This window comes from Fistularia commersonii, chromosome 10 (assembly GCF_037954325.1).
Source record: "Fistularia commersonii isolate RoL2024-O1a breed Wild chromosome 10, RoL_Fcom_v1.0, whole genome shotgun sequence".
Lineage (NCBI taxonomy): Eukaryota > Metazoa > Chordata > Actinopteri > Syngnathiformes > Fistulariidae > Fistularia > Fistularia commersonii.
Genome location: NC_141293.1, coordinates 461,132 through 482,085, shown reverse-complemented (window position 1 = coordinate 482,085; position 20,954 = coordinate 461,132). Strand labels below are relative to the sequence as shown.

At 45.4% G+C, this 20,954-nt stretch overlaps 1 protein-coding gene across 6 annotated transcripts in view; it reads right to left on the bottom strand.

Moving 5' to 3' along the window:
- Positions 1-20,954, bottom strand: part of pard3ab (par-3 family cell polarity regulator alpha, b) — a 302,221-nt gene that overhangs the window by 174,490 nt on the left and 106,777 nt on the right. The gene's annotated exons all lie outside the window — the stretch shown is intronic.

Genomic DNA, 20,954 nt, shown 5'->3' with positions numbered 1-20,954 from the left:
GGGCAGCGGGGGTGCCTGGTTTTTTTTTTCTTTTTTTCAAATCCTGCATTCCTGCGGAAAAAAAAAAAAAAAGCGATTCCCTTACTGCGACCAGGATGTCTGACCCGAAGAAATAGGGGTTCTTTTAAAACAGTACGGTGGCATCAAAAGTCAGAAAGCCCCTCCTAAAGCAGACCTGGGCATCTAACAGCCGCGGGCCACATCCGGCCCGTTTTGCTTTTTCTCCGCCTCGCCAAACTATCTTTGTTTAATATTTTCAATCAATATTGAAGTTAGAAACCCCTTATTTTTTTCCTTTTGTTCAATTTTGTAGAGACGATTGCACAAAAAATAATGTTGGTACACTTTTGTGATCATGAATGATTTTAAAGTTGAAATAAAATGCCAAAAAATGTAAATATTTAAATTACAATGTTCATTTGGTTCAATCTACATGATACCTCGTTGGCCCACACATGAAAATTAAATAAGAAATGTGTCAAAATAGCGGCCCACCCCGTCCTGAAGGAAGGCGGGATGAGGAGCTCAGACATCCGGAGGGAAGCTGGAAGGAGAGCTTCCTTTTCTCCGAGCAGAAGAGTCGGCCGGAGTGATCTGGGACAAACGATGTGTCTCGGGTGAGACGGGACGGCGGCTCGACCCGGTGCTCGTCCAGAGGCTTAAGGGGCTCCGAGTGGCCCGGGATCCCCGCGGGGTCCCCCCAGGTCGGAGGCCCCGTGAAAAACACCACCCACTCTCGGGTTTCTAACAAAAAACGCTGCCGTCTGAGGAGAAACGGGGGGGAATTCTAAGAATGTAGGTTGGCAAAGACGGATTCAGGTAGAATAAGCCAAACAAATAAAAATAAAGAGTCCATTAGATACGTAAACAATATCCTCTCGGCTCCCTTGGGTCGGGAAATTCCCTCATAATTGCGCTCAAGCCTGTATTTTGATGAAGTCCAAGAGAAGCTTCTTCACGGCCGCGCTCTGAAAAATATCACAGATCATTGAGCCGCTGAGGAGTAAGGTGGAGTTTCTGACCTGCTGCATCCAGGAGGAGCAGACCGGACCAGGAGGAGGTCTTCCACAGGCATAGAAATACATGCTCTAAAAAAAGGCCGGTCTCCTCAACGCATCATCGCCTTTTGCTCTTCTTCTGGACGAAGCGTGCTCCAGCTTGAGACCGGCGGCGCATACGTATGAGCGCGTGCACGTGCAGTGACGGCACGGCGAGCGCAAAGGGGAGAAAAATGAGAACCGCAAAAAGAAGGTCATTAAAATTTCAGGGCGACCCCGGAGAGGACGGAGGAGCGAGCGGCGGCCGCAGCGGTAACAGTAGCAGCGGCGCCGGCCTCCCTGGCAACCACACACCTCATCAGTATGAAAATGAGCCCGCCGTTACCGTGGCTGCCACGCGGTTGCCATGACACCTGAGGTGCCTGGAAGACTCGCAGCGACGGGCCGGTCTGCAACCCTGCCTGCCGTGAGAAATAGGATAGGAGGGCTTCTGCGGACATCTCTTGTTATCTCAAAGCGCTGGCTAAAACACAGAATGTGTGAAAAACATCTTTTTCATTGTGTCTGTCTGCATCAAGAATGGAGTTGCCATAGTTTGTCCCGAAATTCAAGTATCCAGGAAACAAGAAGCTATGGTCTGTTGTCAAAGCCTATTTTCACATGAAGGGCTGTTGCCACGTAGCGCGTGTCAAATAACGGATTCAAAATAATTAAAAATTTCAAAGTATTTTTTTTTTCCACCGTGAAAAAATGTATTCATTTTAACTGCAAATCTCATCAAACTCACAATGTGGGGGAGGTTGGAGGAAATCAAAATGATATAAATAATGACATTTATAAATAGCATTATAAATATGAGCATTATAGCATTATAAATAATAAGAAATTATAAATAATAAATAAATCATAAATAATGCTATAATGATACAAATGATATAATAATATAACAAAACACATGCGTAACGGGGAGGTACGGAGAACCGAGAAAAGTGGGTCTAGAAACGTATTTAGTGCGACTCGAGGGTTCATGGGGTGGAACTGGTGAGAAACCACAGTTCTATCCCAGAAAGAAATTGGATTTAGAAATCTTTATTTGAATTACGCAGTGGAAGTGGCTCCACGCCGACAGGTCAACTCCTGTGTGACTGCATGAGGCTGGAGATGCAGACACTTCAGAAAACTGCCAGGGTTTCGGCTTGTTTGGTTTTTTAATGGCATACCTGCAAATTTTATTTCAATGGCCTGCGGAAAAGAAAATATCACCCACAGTTAATTAGAAGTCTTGATATTTCTTGACTGGTGGGATGATTCTAAATGTCACCAAAATGGGGTAAAATGGACTGCTCATGTTACGGACGTTAACCTGCCAAGAGCTTCACCTTTCACGTTCGCGAGAAGTGAAGGCGGGTCGACGAGCGAGGCGGCTCTTCTACGGGCCGGACGGAAGAAAAGCAAACCGGCGACGAAAGAACATTCAAATCTGTCTTTCGAACGACGATTCGGCCCGGCTTTCAATTTCTCTTCTTTCCACTTGGCTCGCGTCGCATTAAAAAAACGAATCCCCAAGCTGGTCAAGGTGTCCAATTTCCAGCGAGTTTATTCCGCCACCAAAGGGATTGTTCGTGTTTGGTATCGTCCGCGAAGAAAATAATACTCGCGTCTTCCTAGAAAACACATTAGATAAGACCGGAGTTTGACTGGCGGCCGGACTAATCGCCCCTCCGCCTGCCGGCGGCGCTGAGAGAGGGATGGCTATTTTCTCCCACCGCCGCTTCAAGACGGCTCCCGCTGCCGGGAGTGGACCGGGGCGGGCCCGGAACCACCGAACCGCATTAATAATTCAGCACGGGAGTTGTGGATTTAATGGCCAGCAGGCAGGTATGAGAGAAAGAGAAAAAAAAAAAAGAAAAAGCCGATGTGTTTTCCAGCCGAGTCATTGTTTGTTTCCTGGACGTGCAGAAGGCAGGGCAGGCAGGCAGTTTGGCCCGGGGGCTCATTAAAGATTAATAGAGGAATCCATTGGGGCCTGTCCTTTCTATCTCTCAGACTAAATAAAGTGGTCTGTGTCGAGTGTGTGTGTGTGTGTGTACGTATGGGGAGAACAGTGTGTGACTGGAGTAATGCTGCACTTTAATGAAGTGCGGTCCAGTCAGCTTTCCTGGCACTTTGACCGCACTATCACTGGAGAGAGACAGAAAGAAAGAAAAAACAGAGATGCATATAGACGGAGAAGCAACGCTGAGTGTTTCGATGCTGATTAAGTCTTTCAGGTTGATCCGAATGTACCTTCATCTGTGGAAAACGAGAAAAAGTTTCAGATGAATGTTCTAAAATGTTTTTGGTCGACCTTGACGTTTGCCGTCCGGACATGACAAGCCTTCACGAGAGGCATTCGGAGAAGACAAGCTTCGGAAACTGGAGGTTTAACCCTCACATTATTACGTTTAAGCGAACGTGACTGTCGCTCCGAAAACCGAGCGCCGCCTCCACTTCCACGTTTTGCGAGTGGATCCGACCGGCAGGTTCAACTTGGACTCCATCCAGAAGATGCTAAACGGTGGTTGTTGCGTTCTGCCGACCCGACGGCATTAAAAAGCCCAGATATCAAATTTCCAGACGTATCCGAGGAAAACGTGTTGTTAAAATGGGTTTCGGCGTGCTAAAGCAGCGTCGGTTAGAAATTGAGTACCGATTGGGACGGATCTGTTTCACTAAGGTTGAGCTGAGAGCTTTGGCTCAGCCCATAAAGTCAGATCTTAACCGAACACACACGTTACCTTCGAAAACATCCCCGACATGTTTGTTTTGAACGATACGTTTTTGGAATTCACCCACGTCCAACGGCAAACGAAGGACATTTCACTTGAACGACAGAGTTTGGATTGAGCGGCGTGGGAATCGCTGACCGGCACAAAAAAATAAAATAAAATGGAAAGAAAAAAAAACCCACATATGCTTTTAACTGGAAGGAGGGCCAGAAGGACACCTTTACTTCACATGCTGAACTCCTATAAACAGCCGCTTAACTTTGGCCCGCACTCCCATCCATCAGCGTTAACTGTATCTTTGTCAGCTCCAGCGGCGCTCCATATGTCCAGGGGCGGACGACACGCCGAACAAGAGGCTATAAATTAGCGCCGACCTCTGACCTCCGACTTAAAGACCGCAATGCACCATCTGGGCCGTGAGAGAGACGGACCGAGGAAGACGGATGAGAAACGAAACCTTCGCATTGAAGTTCAACAAATACTCGGAAGTGCGACGGCGTCTCGGCCGTGAAGGATCACAGCAGGTACTCGGAGTGGAAACGGCGTGCAGAACAAAGCGCTTTGACTTCTACAACGCTAACATATTAACTGTGACACGGAGTGTCTTCCTGAATTTTCGGGGAAGGCGAGCTCCCCGCCGGGCCGAGGCAGCTGGGACTCATCTACGTTTTGTCTGGAGAGTCCTTTAATGGACACAACAAAAAAAAAAAAAAAAAAGGAGAATTGTTCACGGTCCCTCCTTCTTTGCCGCAACCATTCAGGGCTCGTTCTGCAAGCGCAGGACGGACAAACAATGCCTTCAGAATGTAGATTAGAAAAAATAATACAAACAGGAAAATATATCATGAAAAAACATTTGTTTGGAATAGCGACCTATTCCATCCGACGCCAACTGCTCTTTTATTCGTAGTATTTTTATTAAATATAAACACACACGCATATATATATATATATATATATATGTGCATATATATTTGAGTGTTTTCTTTTAAATCTGTATTTCACTATTTTGCAATATGTCTGTACAGCGTCCTTGAGTGTCGAGTAAAGTGCCTTTGAATAAAATGATTATTATAATTTATAACTATACGAAAAAGTAATGAATTAAATAATAAAATAAACAATCCTAAAAATATTTTTAAATCCTATCTTGTGTAATGGCTAGAAGCGACGTTTGAAATTTGACCGTATTCTCTTGATCTACGTAATATGAACGTCCCACAGTCATGCGGCGACTCAGAGATTTTGAATGTTTATTGACATACGTAGCCATCGAAAGTAAACGAATGGTAACATTTATACAGTGACAAAAATTGTTTTGATTTCTGAATCACCATAAGAATCAGAAGAGACCGAAAGCCAGTCCCTGAGTCGTAGCACGGTTGTGACGCGTGGGCGTGCGGCGCCGGGGGAACTCGACCAGCCTTTGCAAAAGTGTATCATCATCATTACGTCTGTCTGAGGAGGACCAGGGGTCAAAGGTCAGGCTCATCTCTCAGAACATGGGAATAAACACATTAGCCGACGACGGCGATTGTGCCGATTAAGGGCTTCTAATGATAAATGCTCCGAACCGACGAAGCCGACGGCAAAAGAGGCGGTCGTCCCTCGTCGCCGTGACAACAGGTGGACTTTGAATTTGGACAAGTGAGCGGAGAGCGCTCTGGAATCACAGAAAACCTTGATTTATTGGACCGGCCCTCCCTGGCCAGGGGGCGGCCGCTGAGGCCGCATATGTGCAGACACCAGGCTTCGGTTTTACATCTTGCGCGGCCGTGTTCATGTGAAAAGGACTATCCGCTGCGAAATCCATGGCATCCGCCTCACCTCTGGACGTGGGTCGGAAATGATCCGGTTCTCCAATATTCCGCGGGTCGCTCTGGGGTCGATGGTCTCGCAAATTCACAAACCACCGAGGATTGCTATTCCATCTTTTATGAAACCTTAAAAGTACTTACAGCCATGAATCTGTGAAATGTACATCATATTTGGCTCGTGGACAGGAAGTACTGGAGGTTTAAAACATGTATTCAGTCGTGGAAATGACTTCCTGCGGGGGGGGGGGGGGGATCAGGTGTCGCTTCACAAAAAATTGAATGGACAAACCGTCGAAGGCGAGCGCTTCAAAAGGAAAAAAGAAATATGCCGACGGCCTCGCAGATTAGGCCCGAAATCGCTTCTGGATCAGTAGGTGTGTGACCTCTTCTGGGAAGTGGGCGAGAAATAAATCTGTTCATTTCTGGTGAGATGAGAAAATATAGACTCGACACACAGCTCCAGATGTGCTCATCCCACGGATTTCCGCCGGCAGGCTCTGGGGGTTCAGGGGAGTCAAACCGGGCGACCCGCGGACACATTTCATGAAATAATGATCAAACATGGCTGCTCGTGACCTTCCCTGTCTTTTTCATTGGCCGGGGTCGCGGGGGTCGCCGGGGTCGCGGGGGTCGAGGACGATCCAGCCTCGATCCGAGCGTGGGATCTCGAGCTTCGACCAGCCGTGAAAGATAATCTGGATTTTACATTCAATTCGGCGGACATTTTTTTTCTTTTTTCTTTCAACTGATTGAAGACAGTTTCCAAAAAAAAAAAAAAGAGTAAAAACATCCCACGGGAGGGACATCCATCACTTGCTTAATCACGGGCGGTTTCAAAGATTTGGTGACAAATGGCCGTAGATGAGAGAAGTCTGACATTTCTCGGGATCAAGTAAACTTGATGTCCTTGATTACGTTGATACCGCAGCACAACACGGGCGCTATCAGTCACGAGAGACAGATGCCTGATGAATGCCGCCGCCGCCGCCGCCGCCGCCGCCGGTCTCTGAGCGCGACCACAATGCATCATTAAAAGCAAGTCTTCAATTACAGATCTGCGCGCTAATTCAATTAGTCTCCTTTGAAGACGCCTTGATAATGGCATCCAGACGGCGTCGTCAGTAACTCAAGGATTCATTGAGCTGAAGGGGGCGTTATCCCAGTCCATCCGGCTGCCTGGAATGACAAACACCGGGAGGAGAGTTTGTGTTCGGCTTATTTATTTTATTTTTTTCCAAACGATGTCGCGCAGGTTCGCGACTCCCGGTATCGAATGCAAAAGATACGATATATTTCTAGACGTCTTGGGCTCGCGGCGTCCTCACCCTACGGCGTTTTGTAGCTACGTCGCGTCTCCCGTGAATTTATGAACAAAGTCCGGTTCCATCATTCCGGCGACGTAAGGCGATGGCGCCGAAACAAGTTTGGAGGCGGAGCTAATGGGCGAGCGGAAGGGAGGCATTGATCCTGGAGGACGGACACGGCTTTGTTTACATCCGCCGGTCGTACGCCATGTTGGATCGCCTTTCATTTGTGGTTTTTTTTGGAAACGTTTTGCCCTTCATGAAGGCTCCCAAGTCTTTTCGTTTATTTCTTATTTTTCCAGAGCAGAGGTTTTATGTCCTAGATTTCCCAGCGTGCAAGAACAGCGACACAGGCACTTGTGTGCATCACGTGAGTTCCAACTTAAGGCCAATATCGCGGAACGGCATTCTGACAGGAGTCGAGGACCGGCTGTATCTGTATATGATGTTTGATACTCGCACTCATCTCTCAAGAATGCCTACCAAAGCATGTGATTAGAGGGGCACTCAACAGAAGGATAATGATCAGTTAAGTGCAAAATAAGCTGATCCTACAAGATCGAGCCATCTTTAAGTGCTAGTTTTATTTACCGTCGCAAACCTTAATGCTGTAATCTCCTTACAAAAGCATCGCCTACTATTGCTTGAATTGATTGATCATTTTGAGTCATATTTTGGAGAATCCAAGGCGGACGGAGCTCACCTCATGTGTATGTGTTATTACATTATATTTTCCTTTTATTTCTATAACAGTAACTTCAATAACTGCAGGTCCAAACAATGCTTCAATTTTAGAGCGATCCTCCAATAGGTCTGGACTATAACTTGGAAACAAATCCATTTTGAAAAAGATGATTTACATCATTTTCAACTCCAGTATATTTTGCCTTTAACTCGCACTTCATTCAAATCTAAAGTTGCACATTTTGCACGTCCGGAGCTGGATCGCTTTATTTTTTTCCTCAATTTGCGTGACATGGATACTGCCGGCTTCCGCCGATCTCGCCGGGTTCAACCTCGGTTCAAAAGTGAAAGCGACCACGGACGTATACTTTTGCCTCCATCCTCTTGGATAAGTGAGAAAACCCTCGGGTGGATTATAATGTAGAAACCACGACACACAGATTGCAGACTATTAAACGGTTCGCATTCCTCAAACGCGGCTAATTCATGCATCGGATGTCTGCGATACACATTTTTACACCGCCGTGTCCCGACGGTTGGGATGGCAGGCCCGGGGGCTTTTAAAACGCCGGTCGAGATACCGTATGTGCCGCCCCGCGTCGCCACAAGCCGTTTACAACCGGAATGTGAAATAAATGAGAAAACCGGAGCGCCCAGAATGACTACGCCGGCGCCCGAGCGACCGCCCCCGTCCCTCGACCCCCCCTCCCGCCGCCACCTAATTCCACTGCAATTCCCGCAATCAATTCAATCAAAGAAGATGGTGCAGGTAAGGGGTTATTACCGCGGCGAAATATGCTCGGCAATCTTCTCAGAAATTATAGACAATGGAGGCCTCATCACGAATCCAGGCAATTTCCCAAACTCACATTGTCGGAGTCGATGTCCCCCAAGAGCTCAGTCAATGTCACTCGAAATGAAATTGCAGACGGCGCAAATGACACTTGTTTGAGAGCGGCGGCGCCGGTTTTCGAGTGACGCACTCGGCACACGGAGCCGGGCCAAGCCGGGACGCTTACTTCATTACGCCGGATACTAAATACAGCAATAGTTAAAAAGAGGAATGAGATTAGAGAGAAGTGGTCCAGACACTCGTCCTCCTGAGAACAGAGGAGGCGAGGGAAAAGAAATAAGGAAAAAGTGAGTGATGGGACAATGAAGTGAAAGGATGAAGAGGACGGCGGGCCCAGGGAGAAGCTCCGAGAGGCACTTTACCACGTAGAAGAGAGAGACGAGAGAAAGATGCTTCTGAGCCTGACAAACATCGCTTCAAAAAAACACAACACTAAACCAGATGGGACTGCGGAATGCGCTGACATTTTATACACTGTATTTTGGTTGTTAGCTCCTAAAAAACAGCCTGAAAAGTTAGAGTTTCTCCGTCAGTTGCTCTCATATTGATGAAACGCACAGCTGGATGTGACGGCTGTCATGACGGACCGCTTGCATTATTATCCACAGGAGCTGCACTGACCTTGGGACAAAATCAAACCGTTCGCCCTTTTTCACTCAACCCATGCCAACGTCTTTGTCCAGACATGAAGAACGACAGAAACTTTAGACACGGGTGGAAAAAAATCCACCCAAAAAACATCATAAAATAGGTTGGTGTTTTTTTCCTCAGAGATTGATTCTCTGTAAAAAGCTCATTTTTAAGAATATGTATGCTTAATAAGTCTAAAATACAGACATCAGTTTAAAATCCAGTGCCGAAGGGAGAAAAAAACCTTCATTGCATTTCAGAGGGTTTGATATAAAATAATACAATTTAAGGTAAAAAAAACAAAAAAAAAAAACTTGGTGATTAATTTTGAGTTGTTAAGACGTAACGCTGCTTAGCTGTTTAACACTGAAAGATCGAAGGACATATTTCAGTAGGTCATCAACAAAACTTTGAAAAAAGAATAAGAATAACACGTGCCGGTATCGATATTATTAGTTCATTCAAAATCTGAAGGTTTGAACGATGCAAATGTCCAGAATGGAATATATTTCATATATTTTACTTGGAAAAGTGTTCATCCGGTAAGTTTTCATTTGAACCAAAATACGGACAGTTTTAAATCTGTGACAAAATGAATCACGGAATCACGTGATCTTGAGTCCACGTCTACAAACACTACACGGGGCAAACGTGGCCGTCTGAACAAACAGAACTCACAAAATGATAGAAAAATAGTTTAAAAATGATCAAAATGTAATTCCTGCGATGCTGCAGCACAGCGTTGTTCCGGGTCTCGGGGGATTTGCTGACAAAAAGACCCTTTAAGATGTTCTCGCGGGCCACAAACAATGACGTGGCGAGCCACATTTGGCCCGCGAGCCTCGAGTTTGGCACATGTGATTTAGATAATCCATGAATCCCTCTTATTCCTTTGTCCGCTGAACTCCCTCCATATATTTAACTTTATGGGGAGGGAAAAAAAAAGGATTAAGTATCTATTTGAGCGTCTGCCCTTCTACCGCCGTTCTTTCTGAGCCAGATATCGAGCGACCGGCGGCCTCCCTTTGCGTGGGCCGGACCCTCGCCAGGACCTCCGAGGCTCCGCCACATTCCAGTGGTGAGGAGACATTATTTAGACGGTAATCAGCCAAAGTTAGGCCGGACGACGACGCCGGCCCCGATCCAGAACGCAGAGCAGAAACAGCTTGACTTGGCTGTCCAGGCAATGTCAAACACAACACAGGTGGAGGGAGCATGTGTGTGTGTGTGTGTGTGTGTGTGTGTGTTACAGGAAATATGATTCACTAAATGAAAACTGTATATGTGAGAAGTAACTTAGATGGCTGAGGAGGGGGTGGAAGGGGGAGAAAAAGGAAAGTTTCTAACTAAAGTGTGGGGTTTTGTGTGCACGGTTGTCCGCCATCTGAGGAGGAAGGTGGGTGGGTGGGTGGGTGGGTATCTCCAACAGCTGGTCCAAAACCACCACAACGCTCCAACGCACCCGGGACGTCTAACCTCAAGGTAAACAAGGCCGGGGTGACGCGCACTCTTCCACCACTTTGTCTGAAACGTTTTACGGATCGAAAATTGGCGGGAGGCAGTACTCGGCCGCGTGTGGTTTTCATCATTTTCATACCGTTTAGTCACCTCCGTTTCCGAGGAAGAGGGATCATTTGGGTTCCCGTCCAAACATTTCACAACTCCTGGCCAAAGAAACTGCAGAAAATCAGCGACTGGAGTTTGGTGTTGAAGTTGGATTCCGACCGCGGCAAACACGCAGACCTGGTTTATCGACGCAACTCCCGAGATAATGTCGGTTTTCACAAAGGGAGGGGGTTGGATGCACGTCATCCATCCATCCAAACATCCTCCCACTATCTGGCGCTTTTTCCCGAACCGGCAAGCGAGGGACGGGGACAATATTTCCAATTAGCCTCCTGCATGTTTTTGGACCCTGAGAGGAAACCGGAGAAGCTGGAAGAAACCCACACGGACGCAGGGCGGACGGACAAACTCCACAAACCCCCCGGCGCCGATGCACCTCAGTTACGGTCGAATAACGACAAATAAAATAAAAGCCTCTTGTGTGTCAACATAGAGATACTTGTGTTTAACAAGATAATGAAAATCAAGCAAGCGCGCTTGAAGTGTTCGCTTTGTTTGGCCAAGAAAGGAAATTTTACAACTTCCACGAAGCAGAAAAGGTCACAGCCCCTTCGTGTGTGTGTGTGTGTGTGTGTGTGTGTGTTGGATGTTCTAGAATGTGTGTGGTCCCGTCTAATAAGGAGCCCTCCGGAGTGCCGCCTCTCAAAACAGAGGTGACCCGGGCGCACTGCGTCCGGCCGCACAGCTTGTTATGTGATGTATCGTTTACAAAATGAAACTCCCGACGGGGCCGCCGCCGCCGCCGCCGGCGAGCAAAATAACAGACGAAGCCGGGCGAAGCTTCCCTCCGAGAGGCGGGGGGGCCGTGGCTGCGGATAATGGCGACGAGCAACACGCACTCACGCCGAGGAGGAGTTGTCACGTTGAAGGCCATTATTCCGCCGACTCAAAGCGTCACGGCTGAAGCCGAGGAGAGTCTGCGCAAACAAGTCAAGGATGGCGTGCGCTCCTCGCCGGCGGCGGCGGCTCTGTCACTTCCTCGTGAACCGACTGCGCCTTCGTTCCATCTGCACCCGAGCGAACGACAGGACAGACACACCGACACCCGACACACTCAAACACCTTGTCTCGGCAGCGCGGCTCGCTCCTCCGCAGAGCTCCGATCTCAACTGGCTCGTACATCTAATTATATTTCCATTTGTTCCGGCGATCTAGTTTTTACATTTGAAAAAATGAATTTATAAATAACAAACACTGAGTAAAAAAATGACACATAAAGGGAGAAGAAGGGAACAAAATCAACTGGTTTCACGACGTGAATTTACAGAGAAATCGGACAAAGACGTCGTCAGCGGCGGAGGCGGTTGAGGGAAATTATCATTTTGTGCTCTATTGCTCAACTTGATCGACTCACGATCCGCTTGATGCTGCAATGTGTTGCTAAATGTGCACTTTGCTACGCGATTTACCAACACAACGAACGGCGGCGCTCTTTTTAAAATGATCAAACCCAGACGTCCGGCTTCCAATGACTCATCCTGCCGCACCAAATCCCCGTCCAAGTGCCGTGGCCTCTCAGATGATGCTCTTCTTCACGGCATCTCACCAACAACAACAACTTCTCCACCTCTTCGCGGACGAGTCGACGGCACGCACACCTCCTCGCTTCAGCTTTTCCATGATTTTCGCCAGGCTACCTCGCGTTGGGCGGCGCAGGCCGGTTTTAAAATCCCCGTCACGGACGGCAGCGGCCGCTCGGTGTCAAACGCTCATCCCTGGAGCTCCAAAGTCAGATCTCCGCTCGTATCATAAAGCAAACAAAAATAACAGAGCGAAAGTTGTATCTGGGAAAACTGGCGAGCGCATCGGCCCGTATATGTTGATCTTTACGTGATCGATGCGAGAACTAGTTTTCATGTGTTTGCTGATATCGAGGCATTTACGATGAACGTCCTGAAGATGAGGGGAAGTTTCAGGAAAGAGCTCGACGCGTTCAACTTCAACGACTTGGCCGCGTGCTGATGTCATTGGATTTTGGTTAGCTGGTCGATGTACAAACTAGTCCGGCGGTAGGTATGCTTCTCAGGGGAATGAAGTCCTTTCATATGGGGGAAGAGTGTGCGAAGCCCATATCTGGGAGATGGGTTTCAAATTGCCGGGCAGATACAGAAGAGTCAGGCTTCATTCACTCGTCATTTGGAAGTAAAATTGTGTCGGAGCCACTGGAACCTTTTTATCACAAGTTTGTTTGGCACGTTTTCCATTTCTTTAACTATTTGTTTATAACAACATTGTGTTGGAAGGGAAGTCTGATCACTTTGTCCAATTGTATGACAAACAAAAAGAGCCGGTGTTTGCCATTCTTTCCGAGACACCTTCCCCAATTCCGTTTCCTTGGAGGCCGAGCTTATTATTCTGCCGAATGACTCCCACTTCATAGTCCTCTTTGTCGAGGCTGAGTCAGGTGTGTGAGAAGTAATTTGGATTATTCCTCAGCGACGAATATAACGCCACCCTGACACCTCTGCAAGAGCTCCGGCAGGTCAACCGCAGATACAGAAAACATTCACATATACAGAAAACATCACCATGTCGCTCTTCATTTCATACATACATACATATATATATGTATACTGTATTATTTTATGCATATTTTCCATATATATATATATATATATACATATATATCACAAATGTTTTTTTTCTCATTCCATTAAATCTATTGAGGGTGAGCACAGAATTACAGCATGTAAAGAAATAATTATATTTATAAAAATGTGCTTCTTTCCAGCAAATAGTAGTCTATGTGCAACAACATGCACATGGACGTCGCCCAGTTCCAGATGGGTGCTGGATCAAAAGTATGGCAAAAACATGTGTAACATCTTCTATCGTCCTCACACAGGGGAGAAATACAACATTAGAGATGTGATTTTATGTTCCAACAATTACATTATCTATCTAAATGCTGAAATGTCCTTGTGATTTAGCATACGAAAACAAATAGACACTTAAAAACCCGCATAGCCGAACATCGTCGCACCATTAGAAATCAAGTGGCCTCTCGCCCTGTGGCGGTACCTTTTAAAGAAGCTAGACGTGTCGTCTCCACCTGAGAGTACCGAGGCACTGAGGCTGGAAAATGTCCTGGCGGAGGGGGAACACTAACCCCACAGGGTCTAAATGAGGATTTTCATATGACACCTTGTCCACAGGGATGGTCTCATGTTGTCTATTTGGGTTGTCCTTGTCATGTTCCGTTTGTCTACTTCCCCCACTGTATATAGCCTGTATAAAGTCTGTATAAAGTCTGTATATAGTCTGTATAAACCCTGTTTAGAGCCTGTTTAGAGCCTGTTTAGAGTCAGTTTAGAGTCAGTTTAGAGCCTGTTTAGAGTCTGTATATAGCCTGTTTAGAGTCTGTTTAGAGTCTGTTTAGAGTCTGTTTAGAATCGGTTTAGAGTCTGTTTAGAGTCTGTTTAGATTCTGTATATAGCCTGTTTAGAGCCTGTTTAGAATCTGTTTAGTCTGTTTAGAGTCAGTTTAGAGTCAGTTTAGAGCCTGTTTAGAGTCTGTATATAGCCTGTTTAGAATCTGTTTAGAGTCTGTATATAGCCTGTTTAGAGCCTGTTTAGAGTCTGTTTAGAGTCAGTTTAGAGCCTGTTTAGAGCCTGTTTAGAGCCTGCTTAGAGTCTGTTTAGAGTCTGTTTAGAGTCTGTTTAGAATCTGTTTAGAGTCTGTTTAGAGCCTGTTTAGAGTCTGTACCATGATTTCTGGACTATTGGGCGCACCTGAATATAAGCCGCACCGGCTGAAAACAGCAAGATCAATCAATGTGTACATATATATGCCGCCCTCGTCTAGAAGCCGCAGGTGTCCAAGTTGTAACGTTAGATATTTACACTGAAAGATGGTGCACAGAAACATGTTTTTTTTTTTTACTTTCTATTGAATACATACTGGTAACATCCACCCACAAATACATACTGGATTTTTTTTCCCAAACAGTGCCTGTAACACAGCTGTTGAAAAAGAATTCATGTTAATTTGATAGGTCCGATGTGACGAGGCGAAATGTTTTAGCGGCATGAACTTCATTAACTCCCCCAAAAAATCCATAAATTAGCTGCATCGTTGTTTAAGCCGCAGCGTTCGAAGCATGTGGAAACGACAGCGAATGTATCGTCTGCTCAAATCCTCGGATCAAGAACGTTCAGTTCCATCTCTTTTCATATGTTAACAGTATCTGTTTCTTGGGCCTTTTCTCAAAACATGATGAAAATAATGTCTATATCTAACCAGAAGCTCAAAAAGGGGGGAATCTCACGATCGTGTCCTTTAGAAACGGCACCACAATAAAACCCATTCTGGTAAGCGTCTGAAAAACAGCTGATTTTTGCAGGAGATGACATGCGATAATACACTCTCTTCATATAAAATAAATTATCTTCAATTTGTAGGAGTCAAACCTTTTCTTTCCGTCCGCCAAACAATGCAGAACACAGTGGACTCAGTCATTTCAAGCTCCTGATTCCCGCTGATTGTAAAAAAAAAAAAAAAGAAAAATATATCATCTGTTCCAGAAATCATCGTCATCCTCCCGCAGTTCCAGAACAATCTGCCCGTCCGCCAGGATCCTCCCGTCGGAGTCGCCGATCGTCTCCACCGTCAGATCCCTCCCATTCGCCGCCGATAACGGCCGACACCCGCTGTTGTGTGTCTTTCATCGCTTTATAGATCTCTCCAAAACGACTTTCCCCGTCGCTCCTTCCTTTCATCCGCCGAGTCCCCGTCTCGTGTTTGTGCTAACGATAAAGCCGCAGAGCGCGGGAAGCTTTTGCAAACGCGCCTTTTTGATCTGAGTCCGCACGTGCTTCCTCGCTTCCACTGAAACAACAGGTGGATTCACATTTTAAAGGAAAAAAAAGGAGCGCGATCGGGCGTCCATCGGGTCCAAGTGGGGGATATTCAGATATTTGCGGGGATGCCGTCCGGCCCGCATCACGAGGATGCGCTAACGGGGGAGGGCGGGTCGCACCCCGAGGCGAAGGCCTCCGCCGCCCCCTCGGGGAAAGAGAGCGCCGTCTTTTATCTTCCCACCGATCTCTCTATTCCGACGTTCTCAACCTGTCAGAAGCAGCTGGAAGGGATCTGGCTCCCGCCGCCTTCTGTCATCTTTAAACCGGAAGATCAAAGATGATGAGAGGCGCTGCAGAAACAGACGTTGAAGGGCAGAGGAAAAAAAAGACAATGCAAGGAGAGGAGATAAAAAAAAAAAAGGCGAGGGGGCAATAGAGGAAGAATAAAAGGGAGATTTCGCCGATTTCTTTCTGCCTCTCGCTTTGCAACACAATGAGTTCTTTAGGCCGAGGCGGAACGCTAGTTCACGAGTCAATGATGTGCCACAATGGCCGCGGAATAAACGATGATCAACGGGAGCGATTGGATTTTTGCATATATGTAGCCTGTGACACGGAGGCGTAAAAACCTCCGCAGACTAGCCTTAAGATATTGTAATTATTTGCATTTGCTTTAAAGACTGAAAACATTTACATTCTGCCATTTGTGAAATGTCAGCCGCAGTCATTTCCATGATAATAATAATAATGATGATAGCCCGGGGAGCGGCAGAGCACGGAGGCCGCGAGCGCCTCGTCTTTTATATGCAAACGCAAAATCTATACGGCGGCGCGGGTTTCCCCGCCGTTATAAACATATCAGATCTGTGTAAAAATCGAGGGCCAAACCTCGGTGCTGCCAGGCGTTTGGTGGCTTTTCCAACGGCCTTCTGCTCAATCCTCCTGCCAAGTCCCGTTAAAACCGACTCCGAGTTTTTCAAGAAAACTGACAAATAAACAAACGTAACACCCTGGCCTCGGTTCCAAACCAGTTAGGCTCAGGCCACCTTGGAGTTCAACGGTCAACTCAAATTTGGGCGGGATTTCGATTTTATTTTTTAACCATTTTTCAGAAAACCGATTACCGGACGGAAGCTTGTCTATCAGCCGTTGGCGTTCGGTCCGCACCTGCCGCCTACGGTTTGAATGAGTAAACAGAAGCAGAATCCTCTTGGGGTGAAACCATCTGTACGAAGTCAGAAATCAATGGCGGACGCCCGCCTGCCTCTGGCGTGACAGGCGTGACCGCGCTCTTCGGGAAAAACCGGGACATGAGCCGATGGGACGGGAAGGCGCGACTGAGTCGGGGAGAAACCGTAAACCAAATCCGACGCTAACATTAAATAAAGCAAACACTGTGAGATTGACTAGAATTATATTGGACGCCGTTCTCTAAGTTCGCTCTAGCACGGAGTGGAAGAAAATTTGAGGCAGATCAAAACAGCAGCAGACAGAAACCCAACGCCAGCCAGAGCTTTGATTCAATTAAAATGTCTGGCATATCAATGTTGCTTTTACAAGCACACCGTTTCTCTGCCGCCAGAAACACCACAAAGGAACATCTGGAGAATCCTGCTTTCACTTAGTGATTTATCATAACAATATTCAGACTTTGATTTGATTGTTTTGAAGATATATTTTTGTTTTTCTTTTATATGAACACTTATTATTATTATTGTTGTTGTTATTGTTATTGGCCCTCTGAGACAAATAACGTTTTTTCTGATTCTGATTATTATTGTTATTTTTGTTGTTGCTTTCAGACTTAGATTTTATTGTTTTGAGGATATATTTTTTTGTTTTTATTATATGAACACTTGTTATTATTATTATTACTATTATTATTATTATTACTATTATTATTATTATTATTACTATTATTATTATTATTATTATTATTATTATTATTATTGGCCCTCTGAGACAAATAACGCTTTTTCTGATTCTGATTATTATTGTTATTTTTGTTGTTGCTTTCAGACTTAGATTTTATTGTTTTGAAGATATATTTTTTTTGTTTTTTTATTATATGAACACTTATTATTATTATTATTATTATTGTTGTTATTATTATTGGCCCTCTGAGACAAACAACGTTTTTTTTCTGATTCTGATTATTATCGTTATTATTGTTGTTGCTTTCTATAATAATAATGAAAATTATAATAATAATCTGGAGAATCCTGCTTTCACTTAGTGATAACAATAATCAGACTTAGATTTTATTGTTTTGAGGGTATATTTTTGTTTTTTTATTATATGAACACTTATTATTATTATTATTATTATTATTATTATTATTATTATTATTATTATTATCAACCCTCTGAGACAAATAATGTTTTTTTCTGATTCTGATTATTATTGTTGTTGCTTTTTACAAAAATAATAAAAGACATAATAATAATAATGATTCCTATTGTTATTAGCAATGATAATATTTCAACAGCAGCTTTTATTCACCTTATTCTGCTTGAAAAAAAAATAAATTCAAGTCATTCCAAGTAAATCTTGGTAAAAACCAAGAGCCTTCACGCAGAATAAGGGAGGATTTGAACAAACAGCCAGCGAGCTGAGACGATTCCAACATATGACACCAGTCTTTGGAAAGAAATGTCAATATTAGCAGCGGGAGGAGAGCGTCTCATTCCGTCGGCGCACATTGTAATTCAGCCGTCGTACAGGACCTGGGAACTCCCACCTGGCCGAGTCGAGAGCCAGCGGGAAGTCCTGAACCGCTTCGCCCCGTCCCGTCCCGTCCCGTCCTCCCCCCCGCCGCTCCCATGGCTGCATTGGCCACGTTCCCCGTAACCTTCGCGGCCGCGCGGTCGTCCTGTTGCTCGCCTCCAGAACGGCCCATAACTCACTTTTATGACCGGAATTCCAATTCCAACAAAACTTTCTCAACCGGTCAGAATGGAGAAACGGACCCGAGGTGACGCCGACCCGCCCCGCCGTTTCCCCAAACACATCTCAGACTGCGGCCAAAAGCCAACACGTCCAAAGAGCAGCTCAGAACCGCTTTTCTCGTTTTCACGTTAATTGTGAGAGTAAAATTTGTGAGGTGTCGGGCGACACCAGGGGTCGGGAACCCGCGGCTCTTCCATCTTTACACTGCGGGAAAATAAATGATAAATATTTAATTGAAGTGTATTTCATTTGTGTTAATTCCTGTTTTTTTTTAACTTTTAGTTCTAAGGTGGAAGATTATTGTGATCTTGAAATTTTAAATAAAATTAATTGTTTTTCGCCGCTCAAAATAACGTCACACTTGTGGAAGCCGGTATACCCGCCAGCCGGTAAAGTCCAGATTTGCAGATGCTGTGCGCAGAAGTTGAGGAGCAGAAGTCCCATAAACCAGGTAAAATAAATATTGATGAAGATATTTTGCAAATATTTATTTTTTATTGTTTACTGACACGGTGATTTTTTTCCCGATTTATTTTTAAAATTCAGGTCAAGGCTCCGCTACACGCTCTGAAAGCCCAAAGCTCAAAATGACTTCATTACATAAATAAAATTTAATTTTCTCCGCAATACTTTGTGAATTTCAGAAGCAACACACTTGTTTATACAAAGTGTAAAGGTAATAAAAAGCAATATACACAGCGGTACCTTTATTTTAGACGTCAAAAAGTAATTGCGGCTCCCAGAGTTTTCTTTTCCGAGGAAACCGGGTCCAAATGGCTCTTTGGGTGTTACGGGTTGCCGACCCCCGGACTGGCCGAACAAAACACAACATTCAGATCATTTCCACTTGGCCCGTGCCAACCGTCTCCGTGCCCTGTAACTTAGACTCAGGAGCTCCGTCCTGGTCCCGAACCCGATCCACATCGTCCGCCTTTAGCATCCCCTTTAGCCTGCTTCCTCACCAGAACCTTCTCTTTCCTTTCAAACCAGCATCCCGAGTCATAAACTCAGATCCCTCATTTGAGGGACGGGGAGCAAAGACGGTTCCACGGATAAAGCGGAGAGGAAAAACATTACATGCGTTGCGGGGAAGGACCGATACGTGTGAAGGAAGGAGGACTTGGACTGAAGGCTGATGATAATAGCGAGGTAGTAGCAGATTAACACTGAACTGTTCACCCATCTGCAAACACACACACACCTACGTGTTATCGGTAAACCCATTGACACCGTGTTTGAATTACGGAGAGAGACACAAGGACAGAATGTATATCCACACACACACACACACACACACACACACACACACACACACACACACACACACACACACACACACACACACACACACACACACACACACACACACACACACACACACACACATGCACACGCCATGTTTTGCCTTCTCTCATCTCAGCTCCACAGCAGCACCTACTGGCCATTAATGATTGCTATGTAAATCCTGGCCAGAACACGCACACACACATACATATATATATATATATACATATATATATATATATGTATATATATATACACAAATAAAGTATATGTATGGGTATGTACACACCTGCTCATAAAAAAGATGAGTCCAGACACACTGACACATATTCCTGTCCAAAGTTGAAGGCGCAGGTTTGGCACACATTATGCATGCACATATAGAAACACACCACCGCCGGGGCTGATTTATGGCGGTGCCGCTCAGGTTTGCATGATTTATCCTGCAAAGGCTGGACCGTACACCTGAGGGAACCAACCCCTACACTAAACACACACACGCACACACACACACGCACAGTAAAGGCTTGTTAGTCAGACAGCGATGAGGACAATTGAAATACAATTCGTTGATGCATTGCCACTCATTGTTCAAATCACATTTGTTGAACATATTCAGAGCCCAATTTTGGGGGTGATTCTTAAAAATCCATGAACAGCACAAGAGAAAATACGGGTGATTTATTTTCCAATTGATCTTAATTTTATTATCATTTCTACATAGCGGCCATCACAGCTCCAGCTGACACCGAGAACAAAGTTAGTAAACAGCAAGCCTGCAGCCTCAGCGTGGAAATATCTGAATTGGTGACAAGAATATCGGTCAGCAGACGCATCCGTCCACGTCAGTCTTTTTTACAAGCCGTTCAAGTCGTGGTATTGAGACGAACGCATGTTGTGACACAAATGTCAGCAGTCTGTTCTCAACCGTTGAGTCCGCGGCCCGAGGACGGCCGACCCAGACGTCTTCTAACGTTATGTTGTTAAATGATCAAACGTGAACACGACCCAGAGGTTTACGTGGATGTTGATTGCCGGACGCTTTGACGTTTCAGTATGATTTTTAATTTTGTTTTTTCGTTCGCTTTTCAAAGTTGCGCTCCAATCTGATGTTAATTTGCAGCTGCCATGTGATGCCTGTCCAACACCAAGCAGATGTGAAATTGACGTCTTTCTCTGAGCTGAAATGACATCCATCGCAGCTGGTTGTTACAGATAGGGAACAATATTGAAAAGAAATTA